Here is a 15,548-nt window from a genome sequence, read left to right on the forward strand (position 1 = left end):
TGTCAAGACCAGATTTCTTGACTTTCTTTTTCTGCAAAGATCTAATCTTGCAAAACAAATGGCGGCGGCAGGAGGAGAACTCCAAAAGCGAAAAAGCTGAACTGCTTCTTCCTTCTTTTTCTGGAGTATGAGATCTGATCTCAATTCGCAGGAACCTTTTTTGCGATTTCTATTGATTCGAAAAATGTTGTATTTCTCTCTTTCTTTTTCTTAGGGTTTCTCCTCCTTTCTTCTTGATTAAGAAACCTCCTAATTAGGAGTTATCCCAATCCAAATCAGTATTTGGATAGGGGATAATCTTAATCCTATCTGCAGATAAAGTTAGCTAACTCCTGATCTTATCAGGAGGTTACCAGATTCAAATCTAATTTGAATTTGGTCTCCAAGAGTGGACAAGGCTAAAGGCCCAATCCTTTTACTGACATTAATCTTAGATTCGCCCCAAGGATGGTGATCATATCAGCCCACCTCGAAATGGGCTTCTGGCCCATTAAGTGTTCAATGTCTAATTACTTTCCAATCTGCTGCCCAGTTGGGCTTCTTTGTATGGCGTGGGACCCAAGCATTGATCTACAAACCAGGCACATGGGTTCGGCCCAGCCTTTAAAACAAGGCCCAGCCGAATTCACTGAAAAACTCAATGAACCCCTTGAGTCCAATATATGGACCCAATGGGCCCAACACTTACATTAAGTGGTCCCTGGGCCAAGCCATCTTATAAAAACCCAGGGACTGTGGGCAGGTGCAAGATTAGCCCATCAGGTATTATCCTCAATGGTCTTACACTTAACCTCTCGGCCCTTAATGATCAAGCTCTGCTCGACAAGAGAGAACCTCTCCCTCGGCTGCAAGGAACAGTGCCGCACTCTTCTCTCACATGGATCCCGGGAATTAAAACCATTTGCAAACAATTTGAAACCGTACATATATATATATATATATATATAAATATATTAATTTTGCAAAACAAAATTCCAACGGTTGAAATCAACTGCCGGTAGTTTGGTTTCCATCAGAGAGAGTGCATTCCCGATCATTACCCTTTGTCCGACAAAGTAGCTAATTCTGTCACTATGATCACCCACTCAGATGAATTCTCAAATTGCCCCAACATACCCAGGTTTTGATCCCCGCTAAGGATCTCACTGAATGGCATATCAAAGGCAGCCTGATCCAATACCTAGTGAAATGTCATAATCGAGTCTAGGGGTCAGGTGTAACTTTCCAGTTTTGCCCATCTATCTCCAAGGTCCAGGGCAATACTGGAAATCTGGTCCGGTTCAAGGATTCAAGTAATCCCATACTGCATGTGCCTCGGGTCTTACCCTGGTGGCTGAGACAGGTCATCCCAACACTTGGTGTCACACCAGTATCAGCCTTGGTAGGATAAATCTCCCCAGACTTATCCAACGGCTGTGAACATTTAAAACTAACACGAGTCTCTATAAATGTCCAGTTTTAGAGTTTTACATAGAATTTAACCAAACAACATGAATCAAACATGAACTTTATTTATTTCCACTAAATAACAAAAGTACATCAAATCAGATTGAAGCTAAGGGCATACAAAAACTGTCTAACAAATCCAACCCGGATTCAAGAGCCTCTAGTTTGTTGATATACCCCATCATCCAGAGACAATGGTCGTGAACTTGTTGGCCCTTTGATATCTGCGCGGTCATGAACTGTTTCAAGATCTTCTACCGAGTAGAACGATTTTGCTCTTCGTACATTGTCTTGAGACTGTCCAATATTCCCTTAGCAAGTTCGATCTGATTGAACTGCCTCTGAATTGGGATGTCCAAGGAGGCAATGATACAACAGCGGGCAAGGGAGTTTTTCTCCTCCCAATCTTGATATTGTCTTCTCCGGGCCTCAGAAGCTATATCTCCCGAACGATTCGGGGCAGGATTCTTGGCCACCGTGTCCAATTTCTCAGAGGTTAAGACCAACATAAGGTTCCTATACCAGTCGGCATAGTTTGGGCCCTTCAACTTGTTGTCATCAAGCAACTTTGCAATGTGTCTGTTTGCCATTTTCTAGTAAAAGAGCAAACATCAGTCCACAACCTAGTTTGATTCATGTTCATTACATAGATATGGATTTTAATCTATGTTCCATTTCCATTTATTCATCTCTGAGATTTCCCTCCTTTATCAGTGATGGAGACTACGAGTTGTCTCTGAAAATGTGGTAATTCACATAGAGTGCATGGCGCCAACTGTTTCAGCTACATAACCCCACCACCTTGTTATGAAGGATCATATGCACTCATCATATGAGTTTTCCCTTTGGCCTCTGCCAGACAAGGTTCAGAGTTGTTTTCAGGTAAACCTTTCTGTTCAGTGAGTGCTTACCCATCATGTTCGTGAATGCTAAGGTACCGTGAGAGAGTTCCCATTTTTTGGTGAAGCCCCTCCCACATCGGTCTATGACGCCCCTATCATCTTATGAAACATTCAGACAAGCCCAACAGCAAATAGATAGCCCATTTTCTGGTGCGTTTCCTCATTACTGAATGACCCATCCTCATGCTAATGATGGAAGGCCTTTAGAGAGTTCATCATATGAATCTCCTCATGCTAATGTCGTACACTTGGTTTCTTTCCGGTCCAAAGCTCATAGGGAGTCTTTAGAATTGATTTGGTTGGAATCCAGTTTAGCACGTATATCACAGTCTCCAATGCGTATCCCCAAAAGGATGTGGGTAACTCTAAATGGACGAGAAGTGATCGGACCATATCCAATAAGGTCCTGTTCCACCTCTCTGAAAACACCATTCAGTTGTGGTGTAGCAGGAAGAGCCAACTGTGATACTATCTCATTGACCTTCAAGTAGTCCCTGAATTCGTCAGAGAGATACTTGCCACCTCGATCCAATCGAAGGGTCTTAATTTCTCTTCCTAACTGTTTTTCGACCTCTTGTCTGAACTCTTTGAAATTTTCAAAGGATTTGGACTTATGTCTCCTTAGGTACACGTAACCATACCGAGAGAAATCATTGGTAAATGTAATAAAGTACACGTGTTGGTTATGGGTCCGAACACTCAGGGGACCACATACATTAGTATGTATAAGGTCAAGCGTGCCTGTACATCTTTCAGGCTTACCATTAAATGGCCTCTTTGTCATCTAACCCTGAAGGCATGGCTCACAAGTGGAAAGATCTTCTATAGTTAGAAAATTCAAAGGACCATCCTTAACCAGTCTTGTGATTCGGTCAATACCGATATGGCCAAGTCGATAATGCCACAGGTGAAGGGATAGGAAATCCATCACATGGACACCCAAAGATTGTGGAGTAAGGGGCAAATTTCAAAAATTTTTCTCTCCTTTCAACTGGGAATCGAATTCCCCATTTAGAAAATCATATTTTCAATGATCATTCTTGAACCATAAACTGAACCAGGTCTGGACCAAAAGGAGTAGGGAGAGATAATACCTGATACAGAGAAGTAGTATCTCCCAATGGAGGTGTTCACACCCAAGGAAGGATCCAAAATTTTCTCCCACTGAAGATGGCACAGTGCAGGGTGGAGCAGAATTAGCAGTGTTCTTCCAAAAGAACTTGACCCTTCGCAAGAATCAACTGGATGGCTTGTGAATACAACTCCCACCAATCTTTTCTCCAAAAGATTGGTATCAAGATCCAATCTTGATTTCTCCCAAGAACTGGAGATCGAACTACTGTAGGCGGCAGCTGCAGGAAGGAGGCGGCAAGAGAGTATTTGCAGGGTGTAGAATTCTCTCTTCTGGTAATCACAGCACCGAAGACAAGAGTGTGTAGCTAACACAAATCTAATTAGGAGGTTTCCAGATCTAAATCGCATTTAGATCTTGGACTCTCTAAGTGGATAGGGCCTGGGCCCAATCCTATCAGCTGATCCATCTCAGAATTCGCCCCTTAAGTGACTAATCAAATTAGCCTAGTTCGAAATGGGCTTAAGGCCCATTTAAGGTTATGTATTCATTTAGCCTTTCAAACTGCTGCCCAGTTGGGCTTCCTAGTATGGCGTGGGAACCAAACATTGATCTATGCATCAGCCACATGGGTTCAGCTCAGCCTTTGTTACAAGGCCTGGCCGAATACACTGTTATGGACAGTGCACCCCCTGAAACCCATCAAATGGGCTCTATGGGCCCAACACTTACCCTAAATGGTCCCTGGGCCAAGCCACCTTGTAACACCCAGGGACTGTGGGCAGATGCAAGATTAGCCCATCAGGTATTATCCTCAATGGTCTTACACTTAACCTCTCAACCCATAATGATCATACACTGCTCGACAAAAGAGGACCTCTCCCTCGACTGCAAGAAACAGTGTTGCACTCTCTTTGATATGGATCCCGGGAATTAAAACATTTTGCAAATCATTTCGAAACCATATATATATACTTTTATATCTCATATAAAGTATATTTTTCCAAACACAAATCTCAACGATTGAAATCGGCTGTCGGCAGTCTTGGTTTCCATTAGTGAGAGTGCATCCCCGATCATTACCTTTGTCCGACAAAGGGGCTGATCCTGTCACTATGATCACCCACTCAGATGAATTCTCAGACTGTCCCAACATACCCAGGTTTTGACCCCCGCTAAGGATCTCACTGAATGGTACATGATGTGTGGCTCATTGTGACACTAGCAAGTGCACTAGCCGTTCAAGTAATAAAGTAGTGAGTGAAGTATCGTTCCCACGAGGATTTAGGAAACAATTACCAATACTAAATTGAACATTTCTTATCTGATCAACAAATAAATCAAAACTCTAATGAAAGCTAAGAAATCCTAAATTAAAATCTATCTAAATCATTGGCCCAATTGCCTTCAAATCAGGTTAGAAGAGTAAGTAGTAAATGTCAATCTCAGAATTCAGCAATCTATCAATTTGGATCATTCGAATGAATCATGATTGAGCCTTGGTTTGGTGAAACCCCAAGGTCATGAACAGCCTCTCTCAAGCGCATGTTCATCCTATGCATGAGTGACGGTTCTTCTATCTCTAGCAAGAATCTAATCCCCATGCATGCATTTCTTCAAACACTTCTAAGGCATCAATTCAAATCTGAATTGATCACCAACTGAATTGTGCAAGTTATCTCTAACCTTGCACTCAATTCAGTTCTTGAATAGTAGATCTGAATTCCTAGAGTCTCTCTCAAGCACACTAGGAATTCCAAGCTGTAGATTAATTCGCCCAATCTGAAAATTGCAGATCTGAATTCTCTTTCAAGCAATTCAGATCTTGCAATCTCAGATCTGAGAATTCAGATCTGAGTTTTGAAGGTTAGTTGGCCGAATTAATCTACAATCACACCCTTATTCAAGAAACTTCAAATACAATGCATGACCATTTGAATGAATCAAAAAGAATTAGATTGCTGAACTGAAATTTTACAAGCTGAAATACATCAAGGAAGAATGGAAACAAGGAGAAAGAAGAAAGAACATATAACTAAGAAACTGAATTCAAATCAAAAGAGAATGAAACTACAAATGATTTATTACAGAAGATCTTTGAATCACAAACTCTCAATTCGAACTCACCTTCTTCTTCTAGCTTGCTTGTCTTGAACTTCCTTCAGCCCTTCTTCTTCTTCTTCCTTGCGCCTAGCCTTCTTCTCTTCTCTTCTCTCAAGGTGGCCGAACCTCTAAGAGTGGGAGAGCCTTCCTCTCAAGCAATTGAACAACTTTCTCCCCTCCTAGAGGCCTCCTTATATAGTTTTTCAAGGGGGCTCTTGCCCCTTCTTGAAGCCTCTAGAATGGGGTGTATTACACCCCTCATGAACCTTCTAGAGTGCTCCCTCCTTCTCTTCAAGAAACTCCTAGAAGTTGCCGCCCCTAGCTCCCTTTGGGCTGCTATTTGGGCTACAACTTAGCTTGCTTTTGAGCTCATGTGGGCTACACTCTAGGCTGTTATTTGGGCTAAAAAATGGGCCTTCCTTGCTGGGCCGAATTCTCCTCATAGCTAGGCTTTATTTTCTTGGGTTTTCTCAAGGAATTCACTTGCTCTTTTTGGGCCGAAGTGCTCTCTCTTGCTTCCACGACCGGGCTGGACTGAAATTGGTCTTTTTGAACCTTCTTTTCTTGCCTTTTTCCTTCCTTTTCTTGGATTGATTATCCCTGAACCTATTCTTAGCATTAAGCTAAATTAAGGCAAAAATTAATAAAACCGGCATAAAAATCCATGCTAAAGTCCTCAAAAATTATAGATAAATTGTAAGTTCATCAAATACCCCCACACTTAAGCTTTTGCTTGTCCTCAAGCAAAGACATCAGCCATAAACTTAACATTCCCCCCTTCTGTTCTCACCATTTACCTGGTGAACTTTTTAAGATAGAAATGAATTGAGTAGTCGGGGAACTTTTGTAAGTGCTCAACTCTTATTCTTGTAAATTACCATTTAAGATATGTATCAGATCCGAGGAAAGGAGAATATGAATTTCATCATAGTCTAGCCTTCACTCCTAATTCATATATAAATCACCTCCTTAATTGTCAAGGTTAATAATCAAATTTCACTAAGTTTCACATCTGTAACTAAATCTCAATGAGAGTTCAACTTTAGAGTGCCCCTTTGAACTTCGGTTGTCACTACAATTACTTATTTCTAAGGGTGAGTGCATTTTATGCTCCATCTCAGCCTTTTTTTTTTTTTTTTTTTTTTTTTTTTGGTGTGAGTGCATCTTATGCTCCATCTCACACTGGTCACTTGTTTGAGGTAGGTAAATAGGACTCATGTTCTAAGCTGCTAGTTTTACTATTCAGCTCAGAATAGCGGAGTCAATTTGGGCTTTTGTCCTTCTTTTGCAATTATTGAACCTCAAGAATTAGCACTTCAGATGTGCACTAGCTTTCTTGACCATTAACAATGAAATCAAGGGCTTCCATACACATGAAGGAAGTTAGGGCTAGTCATGCTGAAAGGCATATTCCGCTCCCCTTTTCTCCTGCATAAATCAAATTGGGTCATTCACAAGAATAAAAACTTAACAAGTACATCAGTCTCCCTCAACTCATTGAATTCCTTCTTAAAAAAAATCATCAAATAAATAGTAATGAACTTGAGGGTTTCCAGTCTTTTTTTTTTTTTTTTTTTTTTTTTGTGATGTCATTGCCTGCATATGTGTGTTGGGGTGCATGAGGTGCATGGTTTCAACCCCCATACCCTAGCCTCGGGCTCACTCCCCCACACTTGAGATGAACATTGTCCTCAATGTTCGTAGTGTTAGGGAGTCACACTTGCTAGAGCAAACTGAAGAAAAGAAAATGATGAACTGAGTCCTTAAAGAATTGGAATTTTGAGAAAAAGATCTTTATTTTACTAACTAATATTCTAAAAAGATAAATGACAAAAAGATTCCTTAACTTGTTCATGAGCAAGCATAAGAGATTATTGGTTATCTAGATAAACAGTGGATGGAGGGGGTACAGTACTGCCCATTAAATATGGTTTCAGGCGCTGACCATTTACTTTAAACGTGCCCTGAACCGGGTGGGTGAGTTCTATAGCCCCATGGGGAAAAACCTGTGAAATGGTAAAGGGTCCAGACCACCTGGATCTCAGCTTACCTGGAAACAAGCGGAGACGGGAATTATATAACAATACCTGTTGGCCTACATAAAAGTCCCGTCTCAGCAAGTTCTTATCATGCCAGTTTTTTATTCTTTCTTTATAAACTTTGGCATTCTCATAGGTGGTAAGTCTGAATTCATCCAATTCATTCAATTGCAACCGCCTTTTAGCCCCTGTGGCCTGAATGTCAAAATTTAAGAATTTAAGAGCCCAATAGGCCTTGTGTTCCAATTCAACTGGTAAATGGCATGCTTTACCAAAGACCAATCTGTAGGGGGACATGCCAATAGGTGTCTTAAATGCAGTTCTGTATGCCCATAATGCATCATCTAATTTGATGGACCAATCTTTTCTGGTGGATGCTACGGTCTTTTCCAGAATTCTTTTGAGTTCCCTGTTAGCCAACTCCACTTGGCCACTGGTTTGAGGGTGATAAGGGGTAGCTAATTTATGTGTAATTCCATATTTCTGCATTAACCTCTCAAATTGGCTATTGCAGAAGTGAGTTCCCCTATCACTAATTATAGCTCGTGGAGTGCCAAATCGGGAGAATAGCTTCTTTAGGAAGTGTACTACCCTTCTTGAGTCATTTGTGGGTAAAGCCATGGCTTCTACCCATTTGGATACATAGTCAACTGCAACGAGGATGTACTTATTCCCAAAAGAATTCGGGAAAGGTCCCATGAAATCTATACCCCAAACATCAAAGATTTCACAGATTAAAATATTGGAAAGGGGCATTTCATTCCGTCGGGAAATGTTTCCCGATCTTTGGCATTTGTCACATGTGGACACATACCGATGGGCATCTTTGAAGAGTGTGGGCCAATAAAAACCTGATTGCAAAACCTTGGCTGCAGTGCGACTAGCTCCAAAATGACCTCCTGCTTCTTTATCATGGCAAAATTGGAGTACCGACTCTATCTCCTCCTCGGGGACACATCTCCTTATGATCTGATCTGCACACAATTTATACAAAAAGGGTTCCTCCCACAGATAGTATTACATCAGAAAAGAATTTCTTTTTCTGTTGATATGAAAGGTTAGGAGGAAGGACTTGTGCAGCTAGATAATTAGCAAAATCAGCATACCAAGGATATGAGTATTTCTGTATTGAGTACAACTGCTCATCCGGAAATTCTTCTCAAATGTTGCTGGTTATCTCCTCTTTTGAGCTTACCGTGTCCAACCGGGAGAGATGGTCAGCAGCCAGGTTTGCAGCACCCTTCAGGTCTCTAATCTCAATGTCAAACTCTTGCAATAAAAGGATCCACCTGATCAGTCTTGGTTTTGAGTTTTGCTTGGTAAGCAAGTGCCTTAATGCCGAGTGATCTGTGTGGACAACAACCTTGGATAATATCAGATATGAATGAAACTTATCAAGTGCAAATATTACTGCTAACAGCTCCTTTTCTTTGGTGGTGTAATTGAGTTGGGGTCCAGTCAAGGTTCTGCTAGCATAGTAAATTGGCTGAAAATGTTTGTTCATTCTTTGTCCTAAAACAGCTCCTATAGCAAAATCACTCGCATCACACATCAATTCAAATGGGAGGGTCCAATCTGGTGCTACCATGATAGGTGCATGGATCAATTTGTCTTTCAAGATGTTGAAAGCATGAAGACATTCAGTTGAAAATTCAAAAGGCACTTCTTTCTGAAGCAAGGTAGATAATGGCTTGGAAATTTTTGAGAAATCTTTAATAAACCTTCTATAGAATCCGACATGTCCTAAGAAACTTCTCAAAGAACGAACAGATGTTGGGGTTGGTAATTTTTCAATTGCCTCCACCTTGGCCTTGTCGACTTCTATACCTCTTTGAGAGATCTTGTGTCCAAGCACTATGCCTTCTTGCACCATAAAATGACATTTCTCCCAATTCAACACAAGATGTGTTTCTTTACATCTAGTAAGCACCTGTTCCAGATTATTCAAACATGCATCAAACGAAGAGCCAAAAACTGAAAAATCATCCATGAAGATCTCAATAAATTTTTCAACCATATCAGAAAATATAGACATCATACATCGCTGAAAGGTTGCTGGGGCATTGCATAACCCAAAGGGCATCCTTCGGTATGCAAAGGTTCCATATGGGCAAGTAAAAGTGATCTTTTCTTGATGTTCGGGTGCAATTGGTATCTGGTTATACCCTGAATATCCATCCAAGAAACAATAATACTCATGCCCGGCTAGCCTCTCCAACATTTGATCCATAAATGGGAGAGGGAAATGGTCCTTCCGGGTGGCTTCATTTAATTTTCTATAGTCAATACACACATGCCATCCGGTAATGGTTCTAGTAGGGATGAGTTCATTTTTCTCATTTGGAACAACAGTCGTACCCCATTTTTTGGGCACAACTTGCACAGGGCTTACCCAAGAACTATCAGAAATAGGATAAATGATCCCAACATCTAACAACTTAATTATTTCAGCCTTTACCACTTCTTTCATGTTGGGATTCAGGCGTCTTTGGGGCTGAACGGAAGGCTTGCTGTCCTCTTCCATCAAAATTTTGTGAGTGCAGATTGATGGATTAATGCCTTTGATATCTTCAACCTTCCAAGCTATAGCATTTTTGTGTTCCCGCAGCACTCTTAATAATTTTTCTCTTTGTAAGGGATTCAGTGCTGCGGAAATTATCACGGGGAGATCTGATGGTTCCTCAAGGAAAGCATACTCTAAATGGGATGGTAATTGCTTCAGTTCAAGGGTGGGGGGTTCTTGGGGTGATGGCTTACCTGATGGTCCGGGCAATTTGCCTAAGTTCTCTAATTTAAGAAACCCCTTTCCCTTGAATTGAGGCTTATCGTTCAGGTATGCTATCATGAGGTTTATTTTTTCATTTTCTGCTTCTTCAAGTTCTCCCTGCTGGAGGCAGAGTTCAAGAGGATCAGTTATTCTACTTACCTGGAAGCATTCATCAATTGTCAATTCAATGGAATCAATCATAAAACAAGAATCATCACTAGAGGGTGCATGTTTCATAGCATCAGACATTTTAAAAATTATCTCCTCATCTTGAATCCTAAGGCTGAGTTGTCCTTGTTGGACATCAATCATTGCTTTCCCGGTAGCCAAGAAAGGTCTCCCTAGGATAAGCGGGACCTCCACATCTTCTTGCATGTCTAACACAATGAAATCAACTGGAAAAATGAATTTGTCAACTTTAACTAACACATCTTCTATGATCCCCCTAGGATGTCTAATGGATCTATCAGCCAATTGTAATGCCACTCTAGTGGGTTGGGGTTCATTCAACCCCAATTTCTTGAAGATAGAATATGGCATTAAATTGATGCTAGCTCCCAGGTCACATAAAGCTTTTTCAATTTTTAAACTGCCAATGGTACAAGGAATAGTGAAACTCCCTGGATCTTTGAGTTTCTGAGGCAGCTTGTTCAGAAGGATAGCAGAACATTCCTCATTTAATGCAACTGTAGCCACATCTCCCAGTTTCCTTTTGTTTGCCAATAATTCCTTCAAAAACCTTGCATAGTGTGGCATCTGGGCTAAAGCATCAGCAAAAGGAATATTAATATGTAAACTTTTAAATATTTCAAGAAACTTACCAAATTCCTTCTCCAATTTTTGTTGCTTCAGCCTGTTAGGGAATGGAACTTGTGGTTGTTGGTGCATCCCTTGTTGTGCTTCTGGTTGTTCCGTCTTCTGTTGTCTAGTTCCAAGGCTTGTTTCTGCCTTGGGTTCAGCCCAATTCTTCTTTTCTACCTCAGGCAACTCTTTTCCACTTCTTAAGGTAATAGTTTGCACCTGCTCTCGTGGATTCACTTCAGTGTTGCTTGGAAGAGTTCCCGGAAGTCTGGAAGAGATTAATTGTGCCAATTGCCCCACTTGGTTTTCCAGGTTTTTGATTGAGGCTTCCTGGTTCTGGAACCTAGTTTCTGCACCTGCTATAAATTTTGTCATCAGTTCCTCCAAATTGGATTTCGGTTCAGGCTGATGATAAGTCTGGTGGAACGGCTTGGAAATATGCTGATTTGGCCAGGACTGGTTTGAATGTCCCCTCCATCCTGGATGAAAAGTATGGTGACTCTGGTAACCCTGCTGTCTTGACGAATTGCTGACATAGTCAACTTGTTCAGTAGATGGTCTGAACTGATTGCCAACTTGGCAGTCTGTACTGATGTGGCCTCCCCCACACAATTCACAATTAAGAGGTTGCACATGCATGGCAGCTATCTGCATTTCATCTATTTTTTTACTGAGTGCTCCTATTTGTGCAGCTAGTGCTGCATAAGTGTCAACATTATGCAAGCCTTGCTGCTTCCTAGTTTGAGTCCTTTCCGAATGCCATTGATAATTGTTGGCTGCCATTTCCTCAATAAGTGCATGGGCAACCTCAGAAGTTTTATTATTTATGGATCCTCCGGCTGCAGCATCTAATATGGTCTTATTTGAGTCAGTAAGACCATTATAGAAAGTCTGCACTTGCAGCCAAATGGGGAGGCCATGGTGAGGAACTCTCCTTAACAGCTCCTTGTATCGTTCCCATGACTCATATAAAGATTCCCCCTCTTGCTGGAAAAAAGTAGTGATGTCATTCCTCATTTTAGCAGTTTTAGAAGGGGGAAAATATTTAGAGAGAAAACAGCTGGCCATTTCGTCCCATGTGGCTATAGATCCTGCCGGTAATGAGTTCAACCAAGCTTTGGCTTTATCCTTCAAAGAAAATGGGAATAACCTCAGCCGGATGGCATCATCACTTACCCCATTGTGTTTGAAGGTGTCACAGATTTCCAAGAAGTTAGCAATATGGGCATTCGGATCCTCATGGGCCATACCACAAAACTGAACCGTATTTTGTATCATTTGGATTATGGCCGGTTTAATTTCGAAGTTATTGGCAGCAATAGTTGGCCTGATAATGCTGGAGACAATCCCGGTGAGGGTAGGCTTGGCATAATCCATCATAGTTCTTTGTTCAGCCATTTCTTGTGCTTCTTGTCTGACTTGCTTTGCAGCTCTCAAACGGACACGGAGAGTCTGTTCAATCTCCGGGTCGTAAAGGATCTCTTCCAGTTCAGGTCTGCTTGTCATAAACTGTTAAAGTCAAAGCAATAAAAATGCCAATATTCACAAAAGAAAATAAATAACTAATCCTATCACACTGAAAATGTAAAGTGAATTATTGGAATACAAAACCTACATCCTATCATGAATAAATGAAGCCGATTATACTAAAAGCAGATTTAAACCAATCATCTTATTCAAGGTTCCTTTATCTACATCCATCGATTGCAACATCTGAATTCAGACCCAATTTAGATCTGAGTTCAGATCTACAAGTCTTTGGTATTGTTAGTCTAGAGAAATTAATAAATAATAATTCAGATCTGAGCTGGATATCTCATACACACTCATTGGTATACACTACAATATACATCCATTAAGGTTGGAATCAATTCTGTGATGCTTTAGGGCTGAAATCAGATCTGATCTGAAAAAAAAATTTAAAAGGATCTGAAATAAACTAAAACCAGTCCTGAGTTAGGCTTGGGTTAAAAACTCTACAATTGAAGCTCAAACCTGTATATCTGATGCATATCAAACACTTGCTAAGACCTGAAAATTGGGTCTGCAATGTTTGGTATTGCAAGCTATTCGGCCCATACAACTTTTGTAGAAATCTGAAATCAGGTCTGCTAACTATTGCACTATAGCAGCCCTGCTACAGATCTGAATGCTAAAAGAAATACTTGGAAAGTGCTAATTTTTCTTAAATATCTGAGGCATAACAATTATTCAATCCAAACATACACCTCCTTAGCTAATGTAGCTCGGTTACAAGTGGGTAAAGCCAAGAATTCAGTCCACCCAGAATTCATAGTATGCTCTGTATCAGTTCAGTCCTCACATCATATCAACTGCATTTCAGATTTGAATTTCTCTCATTCTTTGCTATCCATTCACCCTTGAGGCAGGTTGGATGTATCATAGGGTGGATTGGGGTAGTGATGGCACCCAATTCACCTCAAACTTGCATCGGTTCAGATCTGAGTTCAGAGGAATTCAGATCTGAACTGAGCAGATCTGTAACAGCAGAATTCAGATCTGAACTCAAGTCTGAGTTTGGATCTGAATTCTCAATTGCCTTACCTTCAGTTATTGCTACCAAATTGTTTTTGGGGAATAGGAGAAGTACCCTAGGTTGAATTGGGGTGGTGATGACACCCAATTCCCCTCAAAATTGCATCAGTTCAGGTCTGAGTTCAGAGGAACTCAGATCTGAACTGTTGCAGATCTGCAATAGCAGAATTCATTTGTTTTTTTTTTTTCTTTTTGTAATGAAAGAAAAGAATAATAAAATTTAAAACACAAGCAATTCTTTTCGGTTGAGTGCTGCAGATCTGAAATCTGCTGATCTGAGTGCCGAATGCAACTCAGATCTGCAACACTCATGTTTATGTGAATTTTTTTTTCTTTTTTTTTTTGTCTTTTTTTTTTGAAGGGAACAACACCAAGATTGAATAGAAATCAAATATGCCTTTATTAAAATGAAACTGAAACCAGAAAAAGAAAGTAATCTACTTAAGAAAAAAGAGACATAACTACAGTAGTACAGCAGTTGCAGTCCAAGCTGAAATGAAAAAGTTAGCAAATTAACCCAACTATGAATTCAATGCTGAATGAGATCAGATTAAGAATGCTCAATGTTTCCTAATATTGCTTCTATAAATCCCCGGCAACGGTGCCAAAAACTTGATGTGTGGCTCATTGTGACACTAGCAAGTGCACTAGCCGTTCAAGTAATAAAGTAGTGAGTGAAGTATCGTTCCCACGAGGATTTAGGAAACAATTACCAATACTAAATTGAACATTTCTTATCTGATCAACAAATAAATCAAAACTCTAATGAAAGCTAAGAAATCCTAAATTAAAATCTATCTAAATCATTGGCCCAATTGCCTTCAAATCAGGTTAGAAGAGTAAGTAGTAAATGTCAATCTCAGAATTCAGCAATCTATCAATTTGGATCATTCGAATAAATCATGATTGAGCCTTGATTTGGTGAAACCCCAAGGTCATGAACAGCCTCTCTCAAGCGCATGTTCATCCTATGCATGAGTGACGGTTCTTCTATCTCTAGCAAGAATCTAATCCCCATGCATGCATTTCTTCAAACACTTCTAAGGCATCAATTCAAATCTGAATTGATCACCAACTGAATTGTGCAAGTTATCTCTAACCTTGCACTCAATTCAGTTCTTGAATAGTAGATCTGAATTCCTAGAGTCTCTCTCAAGCACTCTAGGAATTCCAAGCTGTAGATTAATTCGCCCAATCTGAAAATTGCAGATCTGAATTCTCTTTCAAGCAATTCAGATCTTGCAATCTCAGATCTGAGAATTCAGATCTGAGTTTTGAAGGTTAGTTGGCCGAATTAATCTACAATCACACCCTTATTCAAGAAACTTCAAATACAATGCATGACCATTTGAATGAATCAAAAAGAATTAGATTGCTGAACTGAAATTTTACAAGCTGAAATACATCAAGGAAGAATGGAAACAAGGAGAAAGAAGAAAGAACATATAACTAAGAAACTGAATTCAAATCAAAAGAGAATGAAACTACAAATGATTTATTACAGAAGATCTTTGAATCACAAACTCTCAATTCGAACTCACCTTCTTCTTCTAGCTTGCTTGTCTTGAACTTCCTTCAGCCCTTCTTCTTCTTCTTCCTTGCGCCTAGCCTTCTTCTCTTCTCTTCTCTCAAGGTGGCCGAACCTCTAAGAGTGGGAGAGCCTTCCTCTCAAGCAATTGAACAACTTTCTCCCCTCCTAGAGGCCTCCTTATATAGTTTTTCAAGGGGGCTCTTGCCCCTTCTTGAAGCCTCTAGAATGGGGTGTATTACACCCCTCATGAACCTTCTAGAGTGCTCCCTCCTTCTCTTCAAGAAACTCCTAGAAGTTGCCGCCCCTAGCTCCCTTTGGGCTGCTATTTGGG

The 15,548-nt window shown here is 40.4% G+C and overlaps 1 non-coding gene across 1 annotated transcript; it reads left to right on the forward strand.

Moving 5' to 3' along the window:
* Nucleotides 1-12,043: 12,043 nt before the first annotated feature.
* On the forward strand, nt 12,044-12,150 carry LOC148880896 (small nucleolar RNA R71). Its single transcript, XR_016106164.1, has one exon. It is a non-coding gene; the product is annotated as a small nucleolar RNA R71 (small nucleolar RNA).
* The last annotated feature ends 3,398 nt before the right edge of the window (nt 12,151-15,548 follow it).

Source organism: Nelumbo lutea, chromosome 1 (assembly GCF_056320005.1).
Source record: "Nelumbo lutea isolate HS-2025 chromosome 1, American lotus-T2T, whole genome shotgun sequence".
Taxonomy (NCBI): Eukaryota; Viridiplantae; Streptophyta; class Magnoliopsida; order Proteales; family Nelumbonaceae; genus Nelumbo; species Nelumbo lutea.